This window comes from Physeter macrocephalus, chromosome 7 (assembly GCF_002837175.3).
Source record: "Physeter macrocephalus isolate SW-GA chromosome 7, ASM283717v5, whole genome shotgun sequence".
Lineage (NCBI taxonomy): Eukaryota > Metazoa > Chordata > Mammalia > Artiodactyla > Physeteridae > Physeter > Physeter macrocephalus.
The window spans coordinates 109367372-109381525 of NC_041220.1; the positions used below are offsets into that span (position 1 = coordinate 109367372).

General features: G+C 37.7%; 1 long non-coding RNA gene across 2 annotated transcripts in view; it reads left to right on the plus strand.

Moving 5' to 3' along the window:
- LOC112063779 (uncharacterized) overlaps positions 1–5425 on the plus strand; it is a 485693-nt gene extending 480268 nt beyond the window's left edge. For both annotated transcript variants that reach the window (XR_002891168.2, XR_008617857.1), the window contains one exon: positions 5374–5425. This is a non-coding gene — a long non-coding RNA (uncharacterized lncRNA). The remainder of the gene's footprint in view (positions 1–5373) is intronic.
- Positions 5426–14154: the final 8729 nt, after the last annotated feature.

Below are 14154 nucleotides of genomic sequence, written 5' to 3' on the forward strand. Positions count from 1 at the left end.
AAACTCTAGCCATTTTGTCAAAGTGTGACAGGCTATTTACTCCTGATACTATAAAGAAGATATGATTCTTGAAATTATGTAAATCCAAATCTTCCCTGGTGCAGTACATCAGTAAGAAAAGATTTTGGGACATCTACTGGCAGATATGAATTTTACTCCATGTTTCTTGAGGATAACTACAACTTCAACAGCAACAACAAAATACTAACTTGCTTTATTTTTCTAAAATAAATTGAAATCACGTTCTTAGTTCCCGTCAATTTGGTATGTGTAGAAAATCCAGTTTCCCTCTCCTCATTTCCCTCCCCACCCAACACGTGTGCGGTGGATCTGGGATCTTCATCGAGCCCAGAAGATGCTTGGAATTTCTTTTGCTTGTTGGTACCACCAGTACTTGCTGACGTGCTTGTGATCATTGTGCAGTCAAGAATAGTCCTTTGGAAGCTTTGCCTGGTTCTTCTCTGTTCCCTACTTATGTTCAGGGATCTTCTCAGAACCTCAGTCCCAGTGCTCTGTCCTGAGCTTCCCTGTGGGCCTCAGGACACTATTCCTTTCTGAAGTCTGGTCTCCTCCAGACCAGAAGGAGGGGTGGTCTAGTCTGGAAATGTCTGTCATCTTGATAACACATCTCCTTCCTGATTTACAATGATTCCTTTTTCTCTTCCCCAGGAACTGCCCCTTCCACAGCTTTCCCTTCAATTCTTGCCTTCGTCTTTTCCTTTGCTGAGATGTTCCTTGCCATTTTCTACATAATGTGAATTTCTCTTGCCCAGGAGAGAGGGTTCTGGTAAGAAATACCCAGACCAGTTAGTTAATTTTTATTATTTTTTTTTAAGATAGATTATTTATTTATTCATTTATTTTTGGCTGCATTGGGTCTTTGTGGCTGTGTGCGGGCTTTCTTTAGTTGTGGCGAGCGGGGGCTACTCTTTGTTGCGGTGCACGGGCTTCTCATTGCGGTGGCTTCTCTTGTGGCAGAGCATGGGCTCTAGGCGTGCAGGCTTCAGTAGTTGTGGCACGTGGGCTTAGTTGCTCCACGGCATGTGGGATCTTCCCAGACCAGGGCTCAAACCCGTGTCCCCTGCATTGGCAGTCGGATTCTTAACCACTGTCCCACCAGGGAAGCCCTAATTTTTTGTTTTTAATTACCCTTTTTATTTTCAGATAGAAAATAAAGATTTGTATGCAGTTGTAAGGAATAATTCAGAGAGATCCCATGTATCTCTTACCTAGTTTCACCTAATGGTAACATCTTGCAGAACTGTAGTACAGTATCACGACCAGTGTTGTGCAACATCGGTGTAGTCAAGATACAGAACTTTCCATCACTACAAGTATCCTTTATGTTGACCTTTTATAGTCACATCCACTTTCGTCTCATCCACCCCCACCCCATCTCCTGGTCCCCTTGTTAACCCCTGGCAACCAGTAATCTGGCCTTCATTCCCATAACTTGTTATTTCAAGAATGCTATATAGACGGAATAATACTGTATTTAATCTTTTGTGAGTGGATTTTTTTCACGGAGCATCTCCTTGGAGATTCATCCAGATTGTTGCATGTGTCAATATTTTGTTCCCTTTTGTTGCTAAGTCGTATGTGAGTTTGTTGAACCACTTACCTGCTGAAGACATCTGAATTGTTTCCATTTGGGAGCTATTAATCATAAAGTTTCTATAGACATTTGTGTATAGGTTCTTGTATGTATATAAGAGTTCAATCCTCTGTGATAAATACCTAGGAGTGCAATTGCTGGGTCATATGGCAGCTGTGTGCTTAATTTAAGAAAGTACTAAACCGACTTCCAGAGTGGCTGTACCATTTTGCATTCCCACCAGTAATGTATGAGAGAGCCACTCTCTCTACATCCTTGCCAGTATTTGGTGTTGTCACTATATTTTATTTTAGCCATTTTAATATGTATATAGTGATTTCCTGTTGTTTTAATTTGCACTTCTAGCTGGGACTGCTTACTCTCTTCCTGTCATCAGAAAAGAGGGCTGTTTTGTGTGGGCTTTTGATTTCCAGCCAGAAAGCAGCGTGTCTGCGTTCAGTACAACTTCTGCCCTCAAATCAGCCCTTGTGTATATGAGACATCTGAAGTGTGTAACTGTTATTCTGTTTTATCTCGAGATAAGATTATCACAAAAAAGACAGTCTCCATAATCAGTTTCTATGTGTTATTAACACGCCTTGAGGAGTTAAGTCTTAGTCATTTTTGTACCCTCAAATACTAGCAGTATGTTACATATTTGATGAATGAATTAATTGATCTAGTAAGAATAAGAATATAACGATAGGACTTTACGTTTAAATATTAATAAACCTAATATCTGCCTAGCATGTCAGAGGGCACCATGGGCTTCAATTTAGATGACTTAAGTTGGCATTTATAGAAAACCTGAGAGGTGTGTATTCCTAACTCTAGTGTCAGGAAGACTAGTTCTGCCACTTATGTGCAGAGTGATCGCAAATAAGCCAAAGCCTAGTACCTCAGGTTCTTAACTGTCTAAATGTTTAAAAATACACCCTTAGCCCTAATTTCAGCTGTAAATTGGAAATAACTGTAGTACTTATATCATAGGATTAAGTTCAGGGTCACCTTACACTTGTAGTGCCAGCCATATGGAAAACATTTATAAATATTAGCCAAAGAGAAATAATCAAATGAAATACGAATGCTAATATTAAATGATATTATTAATTAACAGGAATGAATTCTAACATGATAGTGCATTTTAAGAAGCAGCAAATATTACTTTATTTTCACTTTAGTCCCTGTTGTTAAAATCATCTGTGAGCATACCAATTTCCTAGGAATAAATAAACTATGAGCTTAGAAAACATGGGTTTTGTGTGAAAGAGATGGACAATAATAGGATCAAAGTGGGATTTGTGGGACAGTCACAGGAGGTCCGAAGTGGTTTGTAGGCAGTATAAGGGACACTGTTGCCTGGAGAAGAAGGACTGTACCTCATTCATATATATACGAGAGCAGTTTAAAGTGTAGGGCTTGTGGTAGCACCCTGAGGCATTATTTCTTGATTGAACTTAACTGACTGTCAAAGGCAAGAAGTGCCAAGTCAGAAGTACAGTTTTAGAGTAGAGGAATGGGGCTGCCTAAACAAAACATACCTGCTTAGTAAACTCACAGGAGGTCTGATGGGGACCATATCTTTGGCTCACTGGATGCTATGGGCATCAAACAAAACTCACAGAAACAAAGTAAAATTAAGGTCAGAGGTGACGCTCAAGTGGTTTACTGACAAGATAAGTGTATACTGTTAATAACTTTTCTGTCTGCAAGGAATTGTATGGGCATTTTTCTTTGTTTTTCAGTCAAACACTGCCCTCTAGTGGCAATGCTACTCTTTAGCGTTGCAAATAATAGTGAACGTGGTATAGATAACGGGTTTTTCAGTCAAACACTGCCCTCTAGTGGCAATGCTACTCTTTAGCGTTGCAAATGATTTGACCTCCCACTCCATTCCCAACCCTCACAAAATCCCACACTATTTATTTTAATTTTCCCTTAGGCAGAAAATGTATGTAGATTTTGTAGATATATGTGATTTTCACATTTTATTCATTTGTATTTGACTGTCAGGCATAAGATATTTCATTCCATTTCTATAATATCTGGGAAAAACATTGAGAATGAAGTCTGACATATATTAGAAAGTATAAATAAAGATTTCTACTAATTCCCTAGTATTTTAATATCAAATATACTTTTTATTTAAAAATATTTAATTTGGCTCATCTAAGGAGATTTATATAGCTTAATTATTCTACCTCCCAATACATACTTAATCAAAATTTAAAAATAGATATATTACTTTTCTCATTTAATCATCATTTAAAAATTTCACCATTTAATACCCAGAGAAGAAAAATGAGCCTTAAATTTTCCTGTGACTTTATCCAGAGTGAGAAGGAAAAAGAGACCTTTCCCTTAGCAAGGATATGAGATCCTTATGCAGTTCCCAAAACAGACCTTGAGCTGATGTAAGAGTCCAGGTTTCCTGGTGGTGGAACAAGCTCTTGAGAAAACTTAGCGCTTGCCTCACCCATGAGAGAGACTCCCAACTAGCAAGTCATCTCGAGCAGGAGAGTTTTCTAATTCTGTCGTTAACTTCTAGGCACATATGAGAGTGTCATTGTTAACAGTATAACGATCCAATCTTATTTTTAAAATAACATTTTCATTGTTAGAGAACTGACACAGGCAAGATACGCCACATTTCTGAGAGTTAAACTATAACATATGATGGATCAATTTAGATATATAAAGAGAGAGAGAGAGAGAAGAGCACTAACACATAAGGAAGGATATTAACACTTGACAGAAAAGTAACTTCTCCTTTAAAGGCTCAAAGAAACTTGGCATTATTATATCATACATTTTTATACGAATAAGAGGCCCATTAAAGTGAAATGAATTATAACACACACACACAAACAAAGAAACCAGGGTAGGGTAGGTGAGGAGCTGGTGGTGATGGTCATGGTAGTATTTTCTCAAAGTCTTTCCTGGTATTTTCGAAGAGTAAGAATACATTGAAATGCTGGTGCAAATATCCAGTCTCATTATATATTTAATGCTATATTTCTCCAATACATGTAGAGACATCAGACCATCAGACCTTAAGGTAACTGAGCACTAACATTACATTTGTTAGGCCAAATCTCTTAGGCCAGTTTCTGGCTTATCAAATAATCTAATTATTTGCATTTTCATAGTTTTTCTTAAATAAGAAACTGAGAATGGCTCTTCTGATATGAATATCTGACTCACTTGACAGTTATATTTTTTCCTACTCATTCATAAATTCAGGTTTTGATAAATATATGTCTCTTTTACGTTTAACTAGGCTCATTCAGCATTCCTGAGGTGATCAAGCCAATATACCTGTCCTCCCCAAACACAGACCAAGGAAACTTTATTTATGTAATACACTCTGTGAAATTAGTTCGCGGGCACTTAGCAATCTCTTTGGTGATGACAGCTGGTATTCACTGGGCACCACTTCCACCATCCCTCCTTCCCTCTCCTCCAAAAATCTGTTTAATTACTAAAAGCTTAGTGTCTACAACTTGTATTTATTTCCATTCTACAATTTAGAGCAAAATTAGATAAGTGCATTTGGTTTTAGGTAAGGGAAAGTCTACTCAGGGGTTTAAAGAATTAGATACAACAAAGAGATGAATCTGAATGCTAAATAAAATAAGACCCCAAAGAAGAAATCAATAAGCTTATAAGAAATGCACTTTCTTCTCCTGCACCTCTTCCTTTGTATTTAATTCACTGGGGAGTATGCCATTCGTTATAAGGGCAACTTTGTTGTAAAGACCTATTTTGTCTTTTTACAGGAAGAGAGAACCAGTTGAGGGGGAGGTGCCCTTGGCAAATGATGTACCCAGGTCAGTAAAAAATTTTCACTGTGAATCTTAATGTTCCAAAATACTTCATAAAACCTCGCAAAGTAGCATCTAGTGAATTATTCAGTTTAGAAATTTATTAACTCCGTGGTCAAGGAAAATCTGAGTCCTTGACACTGTCAGAATGTGACGTAACTGAAGTGTTCAAGCTGAGACATTATCTATAAACTTGAAGAAAACACCAGTCTTTCCAAGAATAGAACCATCTTAGTTTCCCATATCGAATTGAGTCTAATACATCATTTTGTTGTATAAATTCAGCACATTATATAAAGATGGTGAAAAAGATAATACAGCTTTCATAGAAAATGTGCACTTTATTAGCAAGCCTTTTAAAGTCAAGATTGTAATATAATATTTTCAAACTTGAAAATTTATTTTAAGGAGTATTTACAAAATTGATTTTAAAATACATATAAAATTACATATTTAAAAATTTTCATTCTGAATTCCAATAATGTTTGTGAATAATAATATTGTAAAATAAAAAATGTTGCCCACCATCCAGTTCTATAAGAATCAAGTCATTAGCCATTGCAGTCACTGACCTACAATACACTCTGAAAGGAATTCAGGGCAAAAATCAGGATGAGGCACTTTGTGCTCTGGGAAAAGAGGCAAAACAGCCCCTTAATTAGTTAGAAATATTTCAGGAGAAGTGTTTTACGAACTTGGATTCTTGCATCTTCTTCTGCTTAGAAAGCTCTAAAATCATTAACTGGTGTATCTGTTCCTCGTGACCGTCAGTACCCTTCCACACAGATGTGTGCTTGTGTGCATGTACCCCTTCACCAAAATCATATATATCCTGACTTCCATCCACCTCTTGGGAGCAGTTCCTCATGGCTATCTTAGAGGTTGTCTCCAGGGCTATAGTCCTCAGTAAGTCCCCAAATAAGACTGAAACTCACAGCTCTCACGTGAGTTTTTATTATAGTCAACAATGTTGATTCAGGTGTCTCTTTGTGTGGATCCCAGTTAAGAAAACCTGTGGTTACTTTAGTTTAATTAATATCTGAATGATGTATATTGATTATATATGAGATATTCTTGAATTTCTCATGGAATTATCCCAAAGAAATGAAAATCTACTGAAAGTAATGTGTTCAACTAGACTGTAAGAAACTGTGAAAGTGAAAGGGAAAAAGGTGGGGCTGAAACCGGGAGAGAGACACAGAGACACTGTCTCATCATTCACCAAGAATAGTCCAGAGAATCCAGAGAAAAAAGAGACAAAATAAAGAGTGTTGTTCTGAGGTGTTTTTATTATCATAAATGGAGAATATGAAAGAAAATTGATGAGGAAAAGAGATTAAAAATAATTAGGATATAAAAGAATAATCGCTGTGGCTTCTTCACTGAGTGAGGATTTCAAAACCAGAAGGACAGACTCAGTTTAAGGTTGGATTAGCACATTGGAAAGATTTAAAAGCTCAAAATTCTAGAATTGCACCTCAAATGGGAAAAGATACACAGAAATGAGTGAAGATTAAGAAAAAAGATACAAATCAAATGGTAATAGGAAGGAAATGAGCCATAAAGCCTGCAAATGCCTGTCTGCAAGTACCAGGCGGAGAGAAATGAGGTTGCTGTGATGCCCGGGAGAAAACGATGACTTAGGACAATGTTACAGAAACAAAATAGGGTAAATTACAACTTAAATTATTCAGCCAAATGTTAATATTGGTGGGTATATTTGTTATACCTGAAACAGATAAAATATATGGGCAGGTGGAACTATACATCAAAACTTTAATATAAACAATCTAAGACATCTGCATTGCCCGAAGTATCAATAATCATGTTTCTAAGAAGACTATTAATATAAATTCTATGGCTGCCCTTAAGTCATGGACATTCTTTTTACTTCAGATGATAGGCAGATTTATAGCTCACTATTCAAAGAGCTTATCAGCACAAGCTTAATTACTATTTCTTTGACTCGTTTACCACATTCAGACATAAGGTATAAAATAGATAAGGGTGAAATCGAAGAGGCATTTGTTGAAAGTGACAGCCCTAAAAATCCTAGTGGTTAAAAACAAGAAAACATGTAAACATTCAAAACTATGTCTTTAAAATATGCAGAAATGTTAATGTAGAGTAAATGCAGGTTGGAAAACTGACTTCACATTCTGTAATAGTCACCAAGAATAGTGTCATTTTTTCTGAATCAGAGAAACAATTACCGAGTATCTCCTGAAGCTCTTTTCTCCTCTCAATGAGCTTTACACCTAAACTTTTTTTACTTTTCTGAACATGTGTGTATTAATATATGTTTCTGTGTGTGTACATGCTACTTTTATATATAACCCAAAGCTGGCTTTTATATTGAGCTTACAGAGCTAAGAGATGTGCTGAGCTTTTCTTGAGACTAGATTTGCATAATTATTCCCCCAGCCAGTGAAAATGGCAACCAAACTACCTAGATTTTATGGACCTAGATTTTGGGTAGCAGTCAAACTACCTATATTTTTATGGTTGAAATTCATTGTGAAGTTCCTGTAAAGGAAGTTTATTAAAATACATAACAGTGAGGTTTAAAAAATATATATATACATTTATAAGTTGTGTTTTCTTACTGGGATTGTAGATGATGAAACCCTGGATGGAGGCTTAATTCATTTATAAAGTCTCAGCTCTCAGATTCCTAGAAATATAAGTGGTCTGTCAGAGAGGGTGATTTTACAAAATGATCCTTTAAAAGAAATAAAATATTTTGTCATTTGTTCAACATCACAGTCATTACAGACCAAAATAATGTAGATGCCCCCTTTAAAATAGTATGTTTAACATTGCTTTGCAAATCATATCAGCATCAATTGTATATGCAATTGTTAGTTGTGTAATCACTCGTTCAACTAATAGTTTTTAAGTGTTATGTATGAGACAGGCCCTCTTCTAGGTGATGTTGCTTCAAAGGTGAAGAAGACATAGCTCTCACTGTAGGGAGTTCATCGTCTAGCGGAGACACACGTCTAAACGATCATTGCAATCCCCTCTGGTACACGCTGCAATCAAAGGATCTGAAGGATGCTAGAGAGTATATGATTGAATGTGTTCTGTGTCGCATGAGGGGTGAGAGAATATGAGAGGGTATCACAGAAAAGGAATGTGTAAACTAAATGCAGAAAGGAGCCATTGGGAGCTTATCAGAAAATCAAAGGATGGCGGAGGACTTAAGGGACAAAATGAGCAGCATATTCACTGTGGAGCTTGGCTATTGCATGAAAGGTATGAGAGACCCAGGTATATTTTGGATTACTCTTGTGTGATTCACCGATTTCAGAGGAGTGTGAGATAGCAGATTCATGTGGTAGTTAGATTACCAAGAACCTTACATACCATTTTAAAGAGTTAGGACCCGTTAGATTTGGGGATGAGAACACAGTGTTTTAGGTATGTGAGTGTTAGGAGGAGATTCAAGGGCTTTAGCACAAGTGTGACAAGTCATAGTTAAATTTTAGCAATAACGTTCCAGCAACAATTTGGAGGATTGACTAGAAGGGACGAAAGGTAGGTAAGAAGAGAAATTAGGAGACAGTTATGATAGTCTAAGCAGTTTGAACAAAGGCTCTAAGAGTGGAAGTCAATATAAGAAGATAAAGTTAAGACATATTTAAGAAATATAGTCTCTGGATCTTGGTGCTCAATTAAATTTAAAATCCTGGGCCTCGATTATTTCCATTCTCTCATTCTTCTAGTAAAAACAATTAAGAGACCCAGGATTTTAACGTTTAGACTGAGAAGATGAAGGTGCCCCAGCCAGGACAGAGAGAAAGAACATTTGAAGGGGATATTGGATATTTTGAGGCTGAGGTCCAGTTGGCAGCTTCACTTATAATCCAGTGTTTGAGGAGAAGGAGTGCAGAGCAGATTAAGGCCTGCAAGACACTGACACGTTCTGCAGCTGGCTGTGTGCAAGTGGGAGGAACACAGACTTTCCGAGTTTTATTTTCAGTGTGTTTATAGCTCCCTCACATACCCTCTTCCTGTTATCTCTACCTGATACCATCTAATTTAGTCTTTTTATATTTACCTTGTAAACACTTCTCAAATTGACCCCTAATGTCTGGCCCTACTGCCACAGCCCTTGTTTGGATTCGTAAAACATCTAGGTTTAGCTTTTATGAAGATCTGATTACAATAGTTTATCTGCACTAAGGTTTTATACTCCTGTTTGTTGTCCATAACTACAGCTCACATGATCTTTTATACAAAACAAGTAACAGTAGCACTTGGGGCTTAGAAACCTTCCACGTCACACACACCCCTCAAAGGCCTCGGACCAACCAAAAGCCCAGCCTCAGTTTAAGTCTCTTTAGTCTTACACTTCACATTTGTTATCAGAATGCTTGGACTCCTCTTACTCCTATTTCATGTTTTCATGCCTTGGCCCCCGTTGATTGGGCTGTCTCGAAAACCTCCCACTCTCTGACTGACAAACTCCATCTCACTCTTAAGGATTCGGCTCATATGTTATATCCTCCAAAGAGTGACGTCTTCATGCTCCATTACTTATGGACAAAGCGCCACTGCTTTGAAACACACCCTCCACATACTTCTATCACAGGCTCAACTGTCTGCCTTCCTTGTTGGACTTTAGCTCCTTCTTCTGTGGGGTCATGTCTTATAATAATACTAGAACCCCAGTAGCAGTAAATGATTGCCAAACTGACTTCTTATAGACAGGAATATTGATGAGACAGGCTGGGCAGCAAAGAAGTAGAGACTGACAAAGGAGACAGAAGAATAAGTGAGAAAAGCTTGAATAACTAAAAACACGTCAACGTGAGAATGATAATAACTGCCGCATACACTTCATGAAAGTTAGAATTAGAAAACCCATGCATTTAACAAGTGCATAAAATACCTTGCATGAATAAGTCATTATTGTCACATTTGCTAACTGAGTGGCACTAGCTGTTAACTCTCCTGGGCTTGAAAGTTAGTTTGACTCTCTACCTTGATTCGGAAGCTTTCTTCAGTTGGGATTTCACTTAGCCAGAGGGCTAATGGCACAGGCAGGACAGGCAGGGGTTTGGAGTTCTGTCCTGGAGGAATCTGTGCCAATTCCTAGCCCCTTGGCCACTGCCCAGAGCATAAACTTCATGAGCTTTAGTCCTAGTGGAGCAAAGCGATCTTAACTGGGTTAAGTTGCGCATGAAAATGCACATAAATTGTATTTTGTATGTTTACCTGTGTATAGGTAAACAATAAATATTTTTATTGTTGTTGATTATGTTTATTAATATTTTTATTATAGTAAGATATAGAAACAATTGAAATGTTCATCATTGGGGATAATCATTATGGTTAATTCACATAATGAAATACTGTCATTCACAATGATGAATCAGATCTATATCTATTGTGATGAAAGATGTCTATAAATCTTACTATTGTGTGTTGGTACCCAGGTCTCCTTTACCTGTGGTGCACCAGTCCTCACAGTGGTCACTTGAAAACAGAAGGAAGATTGTAATTGCAAGACAGTCCGGGATTACCCCTCACCTCCCAACTTATTCCATATTTCCAATAACATTGAGCCACATGTAGCAGATAGGAGAGCCTGCATTTATATTGGTACTTACATACATATCTTCAGATATACATGTATCTCCAGGTCTCCAGGTAGGATAAGAATGGTTTCTGTACCTCTGCCCTTTATTTATTTATTTATTGGTAGTCATTCTAGCTAAGGTTAAATAGCAATTCAGAGATTTATAGTATCTGATGAGGGTGGTGAGGGCCAACTCATCTAGTCATCATTTGCATAAGTAGATACACTAGAGAACTAGAGCTTGGAGAGCACATACCTGTATTCCGTATCTGGAATCTGTAAAAACAGAAAAACAAAATCATGGCATTTATTGTCTACCCAATTCTAGTGACTAGCACTAAGTACTGCCGAGAAAAGAGCTATGCCAGTTTTCATGATTGGAGATGGAGGCTGGGGTGGGTGTGGTAGCCTAGACTTTGAGTGACAAGTTTTGCTTCAGGATGTAGGTGACCTCATGGTACAAAGACAAGGAGGAGAGAATTCTCCCCATTTCTGTGCAATGATGAATGCCACTTTGTTTGGCACCTCACACACCTGCAACTTTGAGGACCACTTGGAAAAAACACCTGGGCAAACGATCCACACTCTCATTCAGAACGCTGGTGCCAGATGGTTGAAGCAGAAGAACATGAGATGAGTAATAGTAAAATTATTGAGACACACTAAATTTTCTGAAAGCATCTGAGAAAGGTCTAGATTTGTGGCAGAACATGAAGGAATAAAACAGAGGTATCTGACATATTCCACTTTATATGACTCCACTAGCACCATAGATACCAGGGTTGGGGAACATCAGTTAATGTTTATCTGACTTCCTTATTTTACTGAAAATTATTTCATGCCTTATTTTTTTTAAGTCCCAGGACCTAGCACCATTCCAGCCTTATAATATGTGTGTCACAGATATTCACTGAATTAGATCATGATCATTGGTACATTGAAGGTCAAGATTGTTGTAACTCAGAAACTTTATGTTTGGATCTCTGTAAGGGTGGAAGATATGGAGCTCCTGAGGTGGGGAAAATTGAAGGGTCATTTTTCCTCCAAGGTTATTCATTGTCCTTTTTATTCTTTCTATTACCTTTCATTTCCTTCTTCTTCCTTCATTCTGTTCTTTTTTTTCTGGCTGTAAAATACTTCCCTTACCTAGACTTTCTACTTATTGCCTACTTTAACTTCCTTTTATTACAGAATGGAGACACATCTTTGACTAGATTATGAGGTGTCTGGTAAAATCAAAGACCTAGGAATTCAGAGGAGAGGTTGAGGTCATTACTTCAAATGTGAAAGCAAACTTTTGGTTTGTATAATCTTTGCCGAGGTTGAGTAACCTGTGCCAGACAGGTTGGCCAGTAGGTAAAGGATGTTCTAAGACTTTCTTTCAGGACAGCAGGATTTTTTGGTAGGTGTTTCCCAAACTGCAGAAAGTCATTCCAAAGGCTAATCAATGGATGTTCTAGTGCTGTTATGGAATATCAGACCGCAAACTCCAAATTTTACTAAAATCTTCAGGAGAGAGGAAGCTGATCGATAGTCAAAACCTTGGAGTCCCTCATACCTAATTCCTTAATGCTTACAATGTTTAGGTTTTCTTTTTATATAGATGCAACCAAAGGATCTCTTTGAGAACCACCTTAGTGTCAGTAACTGGAGAGGGGACCAGACAAGTAGGTGAGAAAAGACTTTATGATACTTAGCACAGGAGGTGAGGGCACTCTGTAGATACAGCTGGCAAACTTCAGAAGAATATTTACAAAGGGCATTAATAGCATATATTTGAAAAAGATTAAAGTGTCTGTTGAGTTAAACATCACAGAGCTCTTAATGTGCCGCACCTTTAACTTTATTTTTCAAATTATGAAATGTGGTTCTGTTTTATCATGGAAGGGTTGATTTCTTTATCAGTATTCAAATAAGTTTTATTAAATAAAGTTAAACTAACTTTTTAACTGCAGGGTCTCCTTGGGTCCTTAGTATTTTTGCTCCCTAAGAAAAGTCTAGAGTATACCAGGTTTATCAATTTTATTAAAACATTGGATACTTTTAAGAGGAACTTCTACAAATATATCCTAGGACCAATGTTTTGTAGAACATGGTTAGGGAAATGTATATTTAGGGAGACTTTAATTTTAACGCTTTACAGTTGACCCTTGAACAATAGGAGTTTGAACTGGGTCAGCCCATGATTTGTTGAATTCACGGATGTGGAACTGCTTATGTGGAGGGCCACCTACTTCACATGCGGATTTGCAGGTTTTTGACTGCGGGGAGGGTGGGCACCCTTAACCAGTGGGTTGTTCAAGGGTCTAATGTATTTGAACCTATGAACATAATGTAATGAACCTATGAACATAAAGAAGATGTGGCACATATATACAACGGAATATTACTCAGCCATAAAAAGAAATGAAATGGAGTTATTTATAGTGAGGTGGATGGACTTAGAGTCTGTCATACCGAGTGAAGTAGGTCAGAAAGAGAAAAAATATATACCATATGCTAATGCATATATTTATGGAATCTAAAAAAAAAGGTAGTACTGATGATCCTAGTTGCAGGGCAGGAATAAAGATATAGGCATAGAGAGTGGACTTGAGGACACGGGCGGGGAGGGGGAAGCTGGGGCAAAGTGAGAGTAGCATCGATACATATACACTACCAAATGCAAGATAGCTAGTGGGAAGCAGCTGCATAGCACAGGGGGTCAGCTCGGTGCTTTGTGACCACCTAGAGGGGTGGGATAGGGAGGGTGGGAGGGAGACAAAGGAGGGAGGGGATACGGGGATATATGTATGCATATGGCTGATTCACTTTGTTGTACAACAGAAACTAACACAGTATTGTGAAACAATTATACTCCAATAAAGATCTATTTAAAAAAGAAAAAGAAAAAGAAACTAATGCGATGGATGTGAAAAAAAATGAACCTATGCTGATGGAAATAATTTTCCAGACTTTTATAAATCATTGATATATGGAATCTGTGTGGAGGGTAGATATCAGTGAGGTTGGCAAAGAAGTTGTGGATTGTTTGTTTCTCCCTTAACAAGTGCAAGTCAGAAGGTCCCTGGTCATCATAGCCATATAGGGACTCAGACTGCGGGAGCTGCTATCACCTGAATTATAGCTGGTAACTATGTCAGAAGGAA